Below are 14,361 nucleotides of genomic sequence, written 5' to 3' on the forward strand. Positions count from 1 at the left end.
CTTGACAGAATGGCAGGAAACACGCACAGACTGGTCAGGGAAGGATATGATGTCAGCAACCACGAACAATAAAAGGTGTAAAGGTGCTTCCTTCCCTAAACTGTTCCAGAAGTGTAAAATGGGAACCAAAACTCTTCACTTCCTTCTCTGAGCAGAACTGTCTGAGTGTGCTGTGCTGCACACCATACACAGAGAGGCCTTTGAGAGGTTCAGATAAGGGACAATGACAGAAATCCAGACATGGGGACTCAATTTTTTATTTCTATTTTTAAAACACCTAAGAAAAATCCATTTCAGTTCTAGGTTAATATTTTGTTAAGATTTCTTTAAGAAATAAAAATAAGAAGACAAGTTCCCTTTGGTGAAGTAGGAGATATATCACAATTACCTTTGTCATGCCTCACAGAAATCATCTGACATAGCTAATGCAGCCATACAATCTTAATTTACCCTTTGAGGCAAAGGAAGAATTCTATACAGGCAAAGAGCCAATTGGATAAATTTTATTTTTAGTTAAAAAAAAGAATTACAAAAACTGTTCCCCAAAAATATATCAGTGTTTGTAAGACACATTGGTTACATCTTTGTACCCATAGTTTAAAAAAAGATGCAGTGGGTGGGGAGAATAGATGCCTATGTTATTGAAGGTCTCAAACTTCTTTTAAAAAATTCAGAGTAAGAACTAAAGAAACTAACAAAAACTTTCAGTATATAGTGAAACTATTTATTTCAATCTCATCACTATTAGGTTCCTTCTAACATGGACATGGCAGTCTACCATAAGGTTTCTGTAGGAAGAAAACCACATATCAAGTGGATCTGAGTCATCTTCAGATTTCAATCATCTTCCCACAACACTTTGATTTAGAAATTAAACACAACCTTCAGTTATGTGTTTTGATCATAGAGTGAGACTGCCATGCCACATTAAAAGATGTGGGAAGAAATTAATTCTCTTCTGCTAAACTTATCTTCGCAAAGCATGTATTTTGCTACGATAAGCACAATGCAGTTGCTTAAATAAAAACAGCCCATGAATGATGATAAGACATTAAAATATGTGATGTCAATTTGCAAAGAAAGATTTCTGGTTTTCTTTTACTCATATTAGCAAATAACTTCTTCACTGATTCACATTTTGACAACACTAGCATCTTCATATAATGTTTTAAAAAAACTCAAGGCTCAAAACCAAGCATACTATATCACATAGGAAATTATACTGTTAAGTAAATACAAACTGGATTCTTAGTAAGGTACAAAAATGATCTTAAGCCCAGTTGCTGCAAGCTTGTATTACTAATTCAGATAATTAAATGATTCAATATTATTTTAAGTGGAAAACTCAGCTCATTCTGGTACATCTAGATACATTTAACTTTCTACCTCACGACATATTTGAAAGACATATGAGACATGTAATTATATTTTGGTTGAAAGGAACAAGTAGAACTTTTACTTTTTTTTTTGTGCTTAAGAGGTATTTTGAACTTCAAAAGATATAATTATTGTTATTCTTATTGTTACTCAACTACGTGATGTCTTACAAATTGGGGAATATTTCCTTGGTCCTGAAAGTCATTCTTCCACTTCCCTTTAAGTTTATGATATTCTATATAACATGTTATATTACCCTAGCTATGAATGCAAGCTGAGTTCATTTTAGATACAGAGTTAAAACTTACCCTCCTAAAGATAATAAAAAAACAACCATTATTTATCACTGGATAAGTACCATCATGCCAAACACAAAGTTATTTTCTCAATTTATTTCAATTTACTGTCAATATGATGGACTTTTGAGTTATCTTCAAGTCTCTGTAACATAGTATCACACACAAATAATAATGTCATTTGTCCGTTCCTCACACATGTCATGCTCCTTCCTACCACAGGGCCTTTGCATGTGCAATCCCCTCTGCCTGGAATGCTCCTCCTTCCCCTCTGTGCCTCCTTAACTTCTTCCTTTCCTTTCCATCTCAGCTCTAATTTCACCTCCTCAGGAAGCACTCCATCTTTTCATGGCTGCAACAATTCCCCCATGAGGACTCATAGCACCATGTCTTCCTTTGCAGCACTTGTCATAATTGAAATTGTCTGTCTTCTTCAACATCTCTGTTTTGTCTTGCTTTCATATTCCCACTTTCGTATTCCCAGTATCTAACCCACTACCAGGCCTATAGTAGGAGCTAATAACTTAGTTGATTAATGATTTTAAGATTTTCATCTCTCAGATGTGTATTTTCTTCAGTTTTTATTTTTAATGACTACTCCTGAGAACATTTTCTTACATATAGAAGCAGGCCGATAACCTCACTTAATCTTTTGTCATATTTATATAGCATCTCATATATGGAAGAAGAGTAATTTATACTGAGGAGTGGAAGTAGAAAGAATTTTCGAGTTAGGAAGCTCAGGTCTGAACTTCAGCTTGTTGTTGCCTACAATGAGTTGGGAACAAACTTTTTTAAAAAAGATTTTATCTATTTATTTAACAGAGAAAGAGTGCACAAGTAGGATGAGGTGGGAAAGGGAGAAGTAAGCTCCCTGCCCGGTGCTGGGCTCGATCCTAGGACCCTGGGATCATGACCTGAGCTGAAGGCAGATGGTTAACCAACTGAGCCACCCAGGCACCTCCAGACTTTTCTTTTTTAAGATTTATTTATTTATTTGAGAGAGAGAGAGAGAGCGAGAGAGCAAGCATGATTGGGGGAGGGACAGAAGGAGAGGAAAAGAATCTCAAGCAGACTTCCTGCTGAGCATGGAGCCCAACATGGGGCTTGATCCAATGACCGTGAGATCAAGACCTGAGCAGAAATCAATCAAGAGTAGGATACTTAACCAAGTGAGCCATCCAGGAACGCCAGGAACAAAATTCCTGGTGTGCAGGGGATGGCTATGGTCATTTAAGGTGGTATTATATGTGAAGTGGGTCCATAGCAGTACTGGGAGCATGACCTACGACTTGTAAGACTGCTTCAGTTTTGAGACCTAAAATAAAAACCATATTATATCATGAGGCTACCAAGTGAATCATTGTCCTTATGTATACCATGAAAACTTGACTTTGCAAAGCTAATGATGAGCAAGTTCTAACAGGTAATGCTTCATTTATTCGTTAACAATAATCATTACATGAAGGAAAAATTTACAGTGTTATAAAAATTAAGAAGTTTCTCTTAAGTATCAGTCATGGAAGAGCTTCAGGCTGCAAAAGTAGAAATAACTAGGGAAATATATCAATTTTCCCAATGACCACGGCTGCTGAAAACTCTACATTAATGCTTCTAGTCCTACTTTAATATCTTTCCCCAAGGACAAAAGGAGATGAAATGTATGTCAGAAATATAATAAGGCTAAAAAGGAACTCGTTTTGAAAACCTCTGCAATTGATTTAATAAGTGGGCCTAACCTGCTATTATCATTGACATAAATCATTTTATTTACACAGTTCTGGAAATTAGGAGGCACCCACCTTTAAACAACTGTGTTGCATTATAAACAATTTACTAAACACGGGGGGAAGCACAGCTTCCCTGTCATGGTTTTCCACGGTATATTTTGTCTTGGACATTTTTTTCACAAGGCAGCTTAAACAGCATTCTCCATTCCCCATGCCAAAATAAACTCCAAATGGTCTAAATATGTCCAGAGCCTTGTGTTATTGAACCACAGTTCAATAACAGTTTTTTTGTCTTTCCTCATCATATTAAGTAATTAATCCAGGGTTCTACCATGCTTTTGTTTTCCCGATTTTTCACAACAGTACAGCCACCACGTTCTCTTTCCAAGGCCACTTTGTGACGTGGCAGAGCTTACCACAAAGGTAAATCGGGCACTGTCTCATCACAGAGCAAGAGCTACTAGTCAGCATCACAGATTGTGTTCTGTTCCCCAGCTGTAACCTCTCTGTAATGAATATGCAGCTGGATTTTTGTTGTTGTTGTTGTTGTTGTTATTGAACAAAGCAAGTAAAGCACTATACAATACCAGTATCAGTGAAACAGAATTGTCAGCCATCAAATCAAGCCAGGCTTGAAAGGGGAGATGCTGCTGTTCCATATCATCATCTTATTACAACAAAATCCGAATTCCCAGACATCTCATAATCATGTCAGAAAAAAATTTTATGTTCATTGTTTTCTTAAGCCTTCCTGTATCATATTTCATGATTAAAATGGAAATATTCTATAAATTTCTTTCTCAAAAATCTGTATGCACTGGGCACAGTTTTTAGCCTAACTGATACATTGGTGTGTGTGTGTGTGTATGGGTGTGTGCAGAGAGAACATTTTCCTGTGAAGCTGCAGCAAATGGAAGGACCACATTTTAGTCTTTCATAATGTGATGATAAAACAGTAAGAATACGTTTTAAGACACCTGAGTAGTCATTGAGTATTATCGCTGATAAGATTACTAAGATTGTGATATGAATGGTCAAAAGGACATTCTAAGTAAAGGCTTTGTTTTTATTCAGTATACAAATAATACATTAAACAACTGAAAATTAAGTCCTTGAAAATAATTTGCCTCTGTTGCTATTTATTTTCCCTCTTATTTAATATTTAAAGATGGGCTTTAAATGGAAAGACATACCACTGTCCTCCTGCCAATGTTTTTGTTATACATTAAGAAGAATATGTATCATAAATCACCCACTATTTGCACTGAATGTCATTTACTTTTGCCTCTAGTTGAACTTCAGAATTTTAGAAAGTTTACTCAAAAGGCTTCCATCTGATACATGTAATATTCAAAATGCTGTAATAATGTCTCTCAAAATATAGATATTTGATATTGCTGTTACATGTGGCTCAACATGGAAACCAGTGATTCATCAATTTTTCTATTCTCTTCATCTCTTTTACAGCATCCTAATCAACCTAATTAAGGCTTTGTTCATCTGAAATCTCTGATGACAATTTGTTTAACTCTATCCCACTGTGGTCTTCTTATAAGGAGAATTAAATCTGATCTTCTGACAGCAATCATTAAATGATCCCAACTGGCCCCAATTAAGCCACATGGCTCACGGGCTTCCATACAGTCAAGTGCCAAGTTCTCTGCTTCATTTGCACATCATTCTTTACCTTGGTTTATTTTCTTAAGGCCAATTAAGTATGTGTCTTATCAAGTGGAACTAAATTTCCTTGTGTACACTCGCTCAAGACACAGTGCATCCGCTGACTTTGCAGTCACACTGAAGTGTCACACAGGGTTCCTAAAGCCATGCTCTCTAGCTGTAGTACTATTGATGAAGAACCCAAAGCAAAAAACAACCCACAATCTACCTTAGATTTACTGACTCATGCTGAAATTGACCTATCTACCTTCTCAAAATAATACATATAATCAAACACTTCTGGCTAACATAAATCAATAATAACTTTCCATTTGGCTTATTTACAGTGATCTTTTAGTGGATTTAGTATCCGCATTTAGTAGGGTTTAATACTCTTCTTTTTTTTAACATTTAAATTATCTCTGAGACCTTCTAAAAGAGCAGTACCAAAGTAAGACTTCCGAAGTTAACCTTTCTTACCCTTAATTTCTGCTCTAATTTTTTCACATATGCTCAATTGTAAGTTCTGTAATGATGTTCGCAGGCCTTCCTCTGAATGCAGGTAGCCTCAGGATTTAGAGCTCATTGATTGTGTGCTACTCCAGGGAAACGGCTGATTAAAAACAGCCTCATGAGGAGGAGTAGCTCCTGTTCACATCTGGCTCATCTTATTCTAAACTCTAATACCTGTATGGAAATTTGACCCCTAGGTTTGGCTTTGGAGAACCGCATTTCGCAGAGTCCTTACCTTCGATGTCAGGCCAGAAACACAATTAAATTCATCTCAATATGACTGGAGTTTGACACAGTTTCTGAAGGCCTTAATCAATTATCTTGACTACTTTTCTGAGAATATAAACACATGTGCTGTATTTTTACATCTATTCTAATTATAGCTCTCACTGATCATCTGTTGGTAGCCATGCAGGCTATCTGTCACAGTTCTCAGAGCAGATGGATTAGAACATATCTGTTCATCCTAATCATATATTAAAAACTGACATTAGGATAGAAAACTGAAATGGATGCTATGCCCCTTATTGGACATTAACCTTGATGGAACATGTAATTCTTTTCATTCCTTAACCAACAGATGTAAGTAACTACAAAGAAAAAAGAAAATATAACAGAATCTTTCACATATTGACATTAGGAAACACCTAGAAAAAGTGGTACGTGCCTTTTCTTTATGATAGCTAAATAGATAGCCATCCACTCAATAAACACCCATTCTTCTCTGCAGAAGAATTCAAAATATTTTTTATAAAATGCTGATTATTTAGAAACCACTAACAGCCTAACAACTGATTGATTTTTAGAAATGTATAATAACTACACTAAAAACTACACTAAAATTTCAGCAAAGCAAAACAGATGCTAGGGTGTTGTATTATGAAATATTCCTCACTGTATTATAGTAATCGCCAATAAGGTTTGATGTTAATTTTAGAGCATGCTTCTGCTAAAAAGGGCAAACCCTGCAACAGATTTAGTACAAAGAAGCTGAAAATATCCTGTGGAAAAAAAAAAATCTGTAGTGAAATCAGCCAGCCCAAATCCTGCCATTACTCAGCACTGCAGTGACGTGCAGATGTTTGTAGTGGTTTGAGAAGCCAGCAGGGGTGGAAACTCTACGTACTCGACTTCAACATGATTGCAATTGAACCTCATCAAAGTAAGAGCTCATAATTTGTCACAGAAAACAGCCAATTAACATATGTTAGAAAAAGGCTTCATAAAGATAATATATGATTAAAGGCCCAGCGCAGCTGCTGAAAATCAAAACTATGCATTTAAAAAAGAAATCTCAGCCTGAGCTTCCGTATGGTTAAACTGATAATGGCTACTATGATTTTTTTTTTTAAAGTAGAAAAATATAATTACAGTGCTTCTCAAAAGTTTGGGGTTATGGCAAGGGAGAAATGGGCACTGTGGTATTATTTACTATGCCTTACTTAGTTCTATAAATAGTTGAAGCCCTTGCCAAAAACTCTGTAGTTACTTTGTTATAGTGCTATTTTAAAACACAGACCTTCATTGTGAGCTAAATGGCCTTCAGGACGCACTTTGTAGTTAGAGCAATCCTCTCAAAACTATATCCTCCCTTTATCTGTGCAAAACTCCAGGACAAGAGGAGTCTACACAACAGCCCTGCTCGCTGTAAAACACACTAGGGCTGTGTAACACACGGTTTTAACGTTTCGGAACTTTTGTCAGGGTCGCTGGTCAGGAATGCTGTCGGTTAAAGGTGAGAAATGAGACGCTGGCGGACATATGCAGTACAGATCTAGCACGATCGCATCCTACCTGCTACAGCTCTGGAGCAGATGAACGACACACAACTGTATGTACATGGTGCATCCTCGTCAGAGATCTAAACTAAATTTCAACTTGGACCATGTGGGCAGATCAAATCCTGGCGACACTGATGTCATCGGGGACTGTGAGCCAAGTTCATGATGCTTAATCTTACAGAGATAACAATAAAAAAGTCTGATCTTGAGTTACAGAGACATAAAGGTGTCAAGCATGATGCTAGGTACCTGGGACACCACTGTGAACAAAACAAAGTAGGTCTTGGTGTTCCTGAAATCTGCATTTGGAAAGGAGAGAGAGGCAATAAACAAGCGTGCTAATATGATGATTATAGATAAAGAAGGGCTAGAAACAAAATGCCACAGGAGAACAGGCAAGGAGGTGCCGGAGCAGGAAAGGGCAGAAGTGGGCAGTGCTGTCAGGGAAGATGACAGCTGAGAAGATGATATCCTAGGACAAATCTAAAACACGGATGGAGTCAGGCAGTATTTGGAAGATGACGACTCCAGCCTGAATATTCCATGAATACTCTGCCTGTCACGGTTGCAGCAAATGGCTAATCCAGCGTTTCCCAAACCTCAATTTCTTCATCTACAGAATGGGAATAATAACATTTCTATTCTTGGAGAAGTTTGTGAGGCTCAAATAAAAAACAGCACCCTGTTTATAGAAATTCAACTGGGTGCAATTCAATTTCATAAATTAATTGTGTAAACTTGTTAACTTCAGTATCGTGTAAGTTCATAAAAATTATAAATACTTTGAAGCACGGATAATAGAGTATAATGCAAAAAGTTTCTAAACTGATATGAATTGAATCCAAAGGTGTGTCTTCCCTTGAAACATGGACACTTCATTAAATCAGTGTCCACTGATTGAAATAGTTCTTGGGCATAAAAATTCCTTTTCCAGTGTTAAATATACATAGCACTATGAACAATCTGACAAATACAATGTAAAACTTTTTCAAATGTGAAATATAGATTTACATATTTTATATTATACCTTCTTTCTTTTAGAAATAAACAATCTTACAACATTACTAATGTACCTGAGTCACGGGGGTAGGTTGATTTATTTCCTCTCTCACAGGACCCAACTCCCAAGCAATCAGCACAATTTTGATTAAGATCTCAGCAATATTTGAAAATCCCAGTGTCTCACTGTATGGGAAATGTTCACATATCTTTGGACATACCCATCTAATGAGAGTAAGTTATGTAGCCTCAAGCCAAACAGATTAATTTCCAACTTGGAATGAATAGACAAATTGAATCATCTAGTATTTTTTAAATTAAAGCATTTTTAAGAGGAAAAATACAAAATTTAAGGATTGTGACTGTTAATAAATAAGAATTTAGAGCAAAAGGCAATAGACACTTTTAATTTTAAATAGTAATGTCTAATGAAAAACCAGTATTTTCAGTAAGGAGAGGGGTCAAAATTTCCTATGCAACTAAACTTTATTTAAGAAATAATGGGTATACACTTTCAGTTCTCCCTCCCCTGTGATTTCTGGGTGGGGGGGTAGCAGCATAAATTTGATCCTTTACTGCACTAATTTCTTTGTATTTCCTACTTGGTGAACACAATTTATAAGTTTTAAAATAGGGTAAGTTGTATAATTTACCATGAAGCCTAAATTAACGTTGATCTATTTTCATTTATAGTTGATCTAATGCCTCAAAAAAGAATCAGAAATTTGAAAAGTTTTTTTTTTTTTTTAAATCAAAATGGTCTAATCAGCGTAGGGTTTGATTCTATTTCAATGTTAACCAATATTTCACACTGCATACTCATCTTCCTTCCTATCTTATAAAATGACCTTTGGAGAACACTCCCCTCCCCCTCCAAAACCCAGCCATAATTGCATGCAAAGCAGGCATGTAAATTTGAGTTTCTTCTCTCTCTCCGTAGCCTTCCCCACTTCATTTTTTCATTTCATCACCTTCCTTTATCTCTTTTTCCACATGTTTAAAACTGAGGGGATATGGAAAGTGAAACTGTCAAAGAGCTAGGAATAGAGGTGTTCTCAGATGAACAGAATGTCTCCTCCGTACACCCGGGCAGGGTAAGTGTGCTGCAGAGGGCCGGCTGTGGGCCTGGGGTAAGCTAAGTCGCTTCCTACGCTGGAGGCCTGGCAGGAGGCTCCTTATCTCAGCATGTCTACACATTCTGTCCCAGGCTATTTTCAAGGATAGCTCAAGTCATCCTTGGCAGAGACTAATACATGGAAAGGATTACAGTACTTCCCCTGTAAAACAGACCATGCTACCACAGATCAGAAGTTTACTGAAATGAGGTTTTTTCATCCTGAGTCTCTAAAAGCTAGGATCTAAAAGAAAGCACCCATCAGTGGAAGCAAGCCCACGACTCTCCTCAGAAACCCCAGCATGGATTCCAAAGGTCAGTAGTTCTTAAGGATTATAACAAGCTATTCTTTAAAAAAAAAAAAAAAGTCAGGAAATTAAAAAAAAAAATGAAGAGAGAAGTTTCTTTGGTGCAGGACTTTTCATATTTTCAGTGTGCTAGATGACAGACTCTGTATATCCAGAATATGTTTTGGGAAATGCTAGCTTTACAGAAAGGAATCTTCCCTCTGACTGCAGAACACATTGCACTGCTGAACCATTCTGCTCAGTGCCTGGCTCAAGGAGAACATAAAAGGATTGTTGAATAATTGATAAAACGATGGAAAACTATTCTTTCAGTTTTACAAAGAACAAATATGATATAAAGTGCAGAAAACTGTTCTTTTAAATTAAAAATACTAATAAAATATTGAGCAATTAGTGCAATATATTTCCAAAGCACCAAGAAGTGATAGAGTATAGTTAAAAGAAAGCTCTATTTGTAATCAGATTCTTGGAGAGGTTCGACTACCCATGAGCTGCTTGTCTTTGGGCCAGTCAACGGCTTTGAGTCTCATTTTCCTCAGATACATAAAGGGAACCAGGTTCAATTTCTTTCTTTTTTTTTTTTTTTAAAGATTTTATTTCTTTATTTGACAGACAGAGATCACAAGTAGGCAGAGAGGCACGCAGAGAGAGAGGAAGGGAAGCAGGCTCCCTGGGGCTCGATCCCAGGACACTGGGATCATGACCTGAGCCGAAGGCAGAGGCTTATTAACCCACTGAGCCACCCAGGTGCCCCCAGGTTCAATTTCTAAAGACCTTTTTAAGTCCCTAAATGGCAGAAATTTGGTGAAAATGTAAGACAAAATGACATCAAAATGCTTCTCCAAAGGATATAGTCCTAGAGAAAAAATAAACTGACAAAGATGTTAAATTGCCTGAGTAAATAGAATTGTTTTTTCCATATTTTTGGCTTTAAAAAGTTGGTTCACCTCAAGCAATATAAACAATTAAGACTAAGGTTACATTATGCACTTTGAGTCACTAATCGTATTTAGAAATTTAATAAATAACTATGAATTATAAAATACTTCCTTTAGCACCAAAAGCTTTGCAAATACTAACTCCAATCCTCACAGTAGCCTATGAGGAAGGCTATTTTAATAATCTCTATTTTACAAAATAAAAAAGCTGGAAGACAGAGAGGTTAAGTTACTTGCCCAGGGTCACACAGCTCCTGTTAGGCTGTAAGTAATTATAGACTATATAAACCTGGTCCCAGACTTGTACTTGAACCACATACTCTGCTAATGCAGCAAGGTACTATTCGCAAGAGTGCTTTCAAGTTAAAATTCTATGCAGAAATGAGCGTTTTAGAGGAATCTAAGAGTACTTTTAAAATAAGTGTTCTTGGGGCGCCTGGGTGGCTCAGTGGGTTAAGCCTCTGCTTTCGGCTCAGGTCATGATCTCAGGGTCCTGGGATCGAGCCCCACATCAGGCTCTCTGCTCAGCAGGGAGCCTGCTTCCTCCTCCCTCTCTCTGCCTGCCGCTCTGACTACTTAAGATCTCTGTCTGTCAAATAAATAAATAAAATCTTTAAAAAAAAAAAATAAGTGTTCTTGGGGTGCCTGGGTGGCTCAGTGGATTAAAGCCTCTGCCTTCGACTCAGGTCGTGATCTCAGTGTCTTGGGCCGGGCTTTCTGCTCAACAGGGAGCCTGCTTCCTCCTCTCTCTTTGCCTGCCTCTCTGCCTTCTTGTGATCTCTGTCTGTCAAATAAATAAATAAAATCTTTAAAAAAAAATAAAATAAGTGTTCTTTAGGGGCACCTGGGTGGCTCAGTCAGTTAGGTATCTGCCTTTGGTTCAGGTCATGATCCTAGGGTTCTTGGATTGAGCCCCGCCTCAGGCTCCCTGCTCATCAGGGAGCTTGCTTCTCTCTCTCCTTCTTGCTCATGCTCTCTCTTAATACCTCTGTCTCTGTCTCTCTCTCTAAAAAATAAACAAAATCTTTATTTAAAAAAGTCAGCGTTCTTTAATTCACCTAACATTTTCTCATTTTTTTAAAAAAACGTTTTCTTATTCTTGATGGCAAAAAATAATTCCCTGTGCCAAGTAGGGGAAAAGAATGACACTTGAGTGAGTTAGTTGTTGTTAGCATATCATCTGCATCAGTAGGTTCCTCCTCTCCTTTTCTACAAATGAATGTGGTTGCTCACAAGGGAAACAGGGTGAATGCCTATGAATAAGCATATCTACATCATGAGTCCTGGGCAAAAACATGAACATGGGTGTCTTCCTGAGGATGGGTCAGGAGAATCAACTTCATTCATGATTAAGAAGAGTATTACAGATATCTTGTCTTCAGGCTTAAGGCAGTCATCTTTTTTTTTTTTTTTAAGATTTTATTTATTATTTATTTGACAGACAGAGATCACAAGTAGGCAGAGAGGCAGGCAGAGAGAGAGGGGGAAGCAGGCTCCCTGCTGAGCAGAGAGCTCAATGCGGCGCTCGATCCCAGGACCCTGAGATCATGACCTGAGCCGAAGACAGAGGCTTTAACCCACTGAGCCACCCAGGTGCCCCTTAAGGCAGTCATCTTGCTCTCCTTTACAGTACCTTGGGTAGGTCTCAAACACAGATCCAATTCATTCTGACATTACCTTGGTCATTAAACCCTATTCCCTTTTCTGCTGCTCCTCTAGTTTTTCCATCTCTTTATGCTCCTCCTTCATTTCTTCAAATTATGGTCTACTACAATATTCTTCTCTATGCAGTGCAGTTTCCACTTCTGAATTTTATACATTTACCTACTTCTTTAGAATGCTTTGTGTTTGAGACCTCTGGCTGTAACTATGCAATTCACACTCTTTAAATATATTACTTTTAGAAGTAATTTTATGTATATCAGCTTTATAAGACACACACCTAATAAAATATACTATTAATTGTATAAAAACAGTTGACATAATTGGCAATATATTTATAATTGTTGAAGAAAAATCACACACTTTGGTATATTACAGAAGGTCACATCAGTTTTTCCACAATGTATCACATAGCCTTGCTCTGTCGTCAGAGGCCTACATGGTGTGAGGAAGTAATAGTTTGTGTATTTTCAGCATGTATCAGACCGTCCTCCTACTTTTGTAGGGAGAGCCCTGTGGTACAAATATAGGTACACATATATTCATTTAAGTATTTATATATGTTATAGTACCAGCTGATGAGCACACTGGGTCGGAGCCATTCAAAAACTCCGTGACTGACAATGACCCATTATATTCAAGCCTGAATTCAATTTAAGATGCTGGGCCATTGACTGTGCAAAATGAAAGCTCAACATGGCTGTTTCTATAGCCCATGCACTTGAAGAGAGCTTTTGGTAAACAGGAAATCTCTGAAAGTTCTAATTCAGTAAGCAAGGACCTATTGGCAAATATTGCCTTTCACAGTGAAGAGATGTCTGGAATATTTTTTATATCAGAGTCTCTCATGCCTGTGGGTGACTCTGGTAATAAAAGAGTACTGAGAAGTACAGAGGTGACATTACTTTTACATGCTAGAAAAGTATAACACTGTCATCAAGTAGTTAACATACCAAATCACTATTTAGTCACTTTGCTGATGATTCCAACAATCAAAATTACATAAAAATGGTTAGTTCATATATTTTATGAATTAGGAAACAATGAATATAGCACAATTTCTATTCAGATCCTTAGAAAAAAGGATAAATATTTAATAAATGTTTCTTTAAACTTATTAAGGAGAATTTTAGGTTGAGCTTGGAAATGTCACTTTCCTTAAACTGGATCTTTAGGAGATCCACTTTAAAATTTATCTAAATTTTGCCATGTTAAAAAAGAGCAAAATGATCCATTTGGGGTAGGGGAATTGAAATAGTATCTATCTTTCCATTCAACTAAGGTAAGAGTAGAAATGTCAGACATTAATACTGGCAGAGGCCATGCAAGGTCATACCATTTTCTCTTCCTTCAGATAATACCATCCCCAAATTATTTCACAAGGATTCCACCTCTACTATTTTTAAGGCCTTCCGGAAAAGGAGCAACATAACCTTCCTCAGTAACCTATTTTGATATTTCACAACTCTCACTCAGGAAGTTCTGACTTATAGCTAATCCCTCACAGAATACTTTATGCCCACTCCTCTTGTTCTACCCGCTGTACAGGGAACAACATTTGATCATCATGTTCTCATTTCAGACACTTCAAGACTGTATATTGAATTATACCTGTTTTTGTTATCCTGCCCTTGTTTTACTTTCTATTTTTCCCCCATATCTGCAGCTCTTCAAGTCATATCTGCCTTTAACTCTACAGTCCAAAAATACACATAGTACTCAAAATAAGCTCTTGTTGTATATTCTCATCAAATATATATTTTTAATTATCTACACACTACCTAAATTTTGAAGCCAAAGCTTACCTTTTCATGTATGGCCATTTTGCATTGTTTTCCCTTGCCAGATTTTTTTCTAGCCAGCTCTTCTATATTTTGTACGTAGAGTTTTTTTTGTATTTCCTTAGGCTTCATAATTGCTTGCCACTTCATTTTTTTTTTTAAAAAACGAGAACACAAGCAGGGGGAGTGGGAGAGGGAGAAGC

The 14,361-nt window shown here is 37.0% G+C and overlaps 1 protein-coding gene across 11 annotated transcripts in view; it reads right to left on the bottom strand.

Moving 5' to 3' along the window:
- MEF2C (myocyte enhancer factor 2C) overlaps positions 1 to 14,361 on the bottom strand; it is a 177,652-nt gene that overhangs the window by 103,163 nt on the left and 60,128 nt on the right. The window lies entirely within an intron of this gene.

This window comes from Lutra lutra, chromosome 5 (assembly GCF_902655055.1).
Source record: "Lutra lutra chromosome 5, mLutLut1.2, whole genome shotgun sequence".
NCBI classification, from domain to species: Eukaryota; Metazoa; Chordata; class Mammalia; order Carnivora; family Mustelidae; genus Lutra; species Lutra lutra.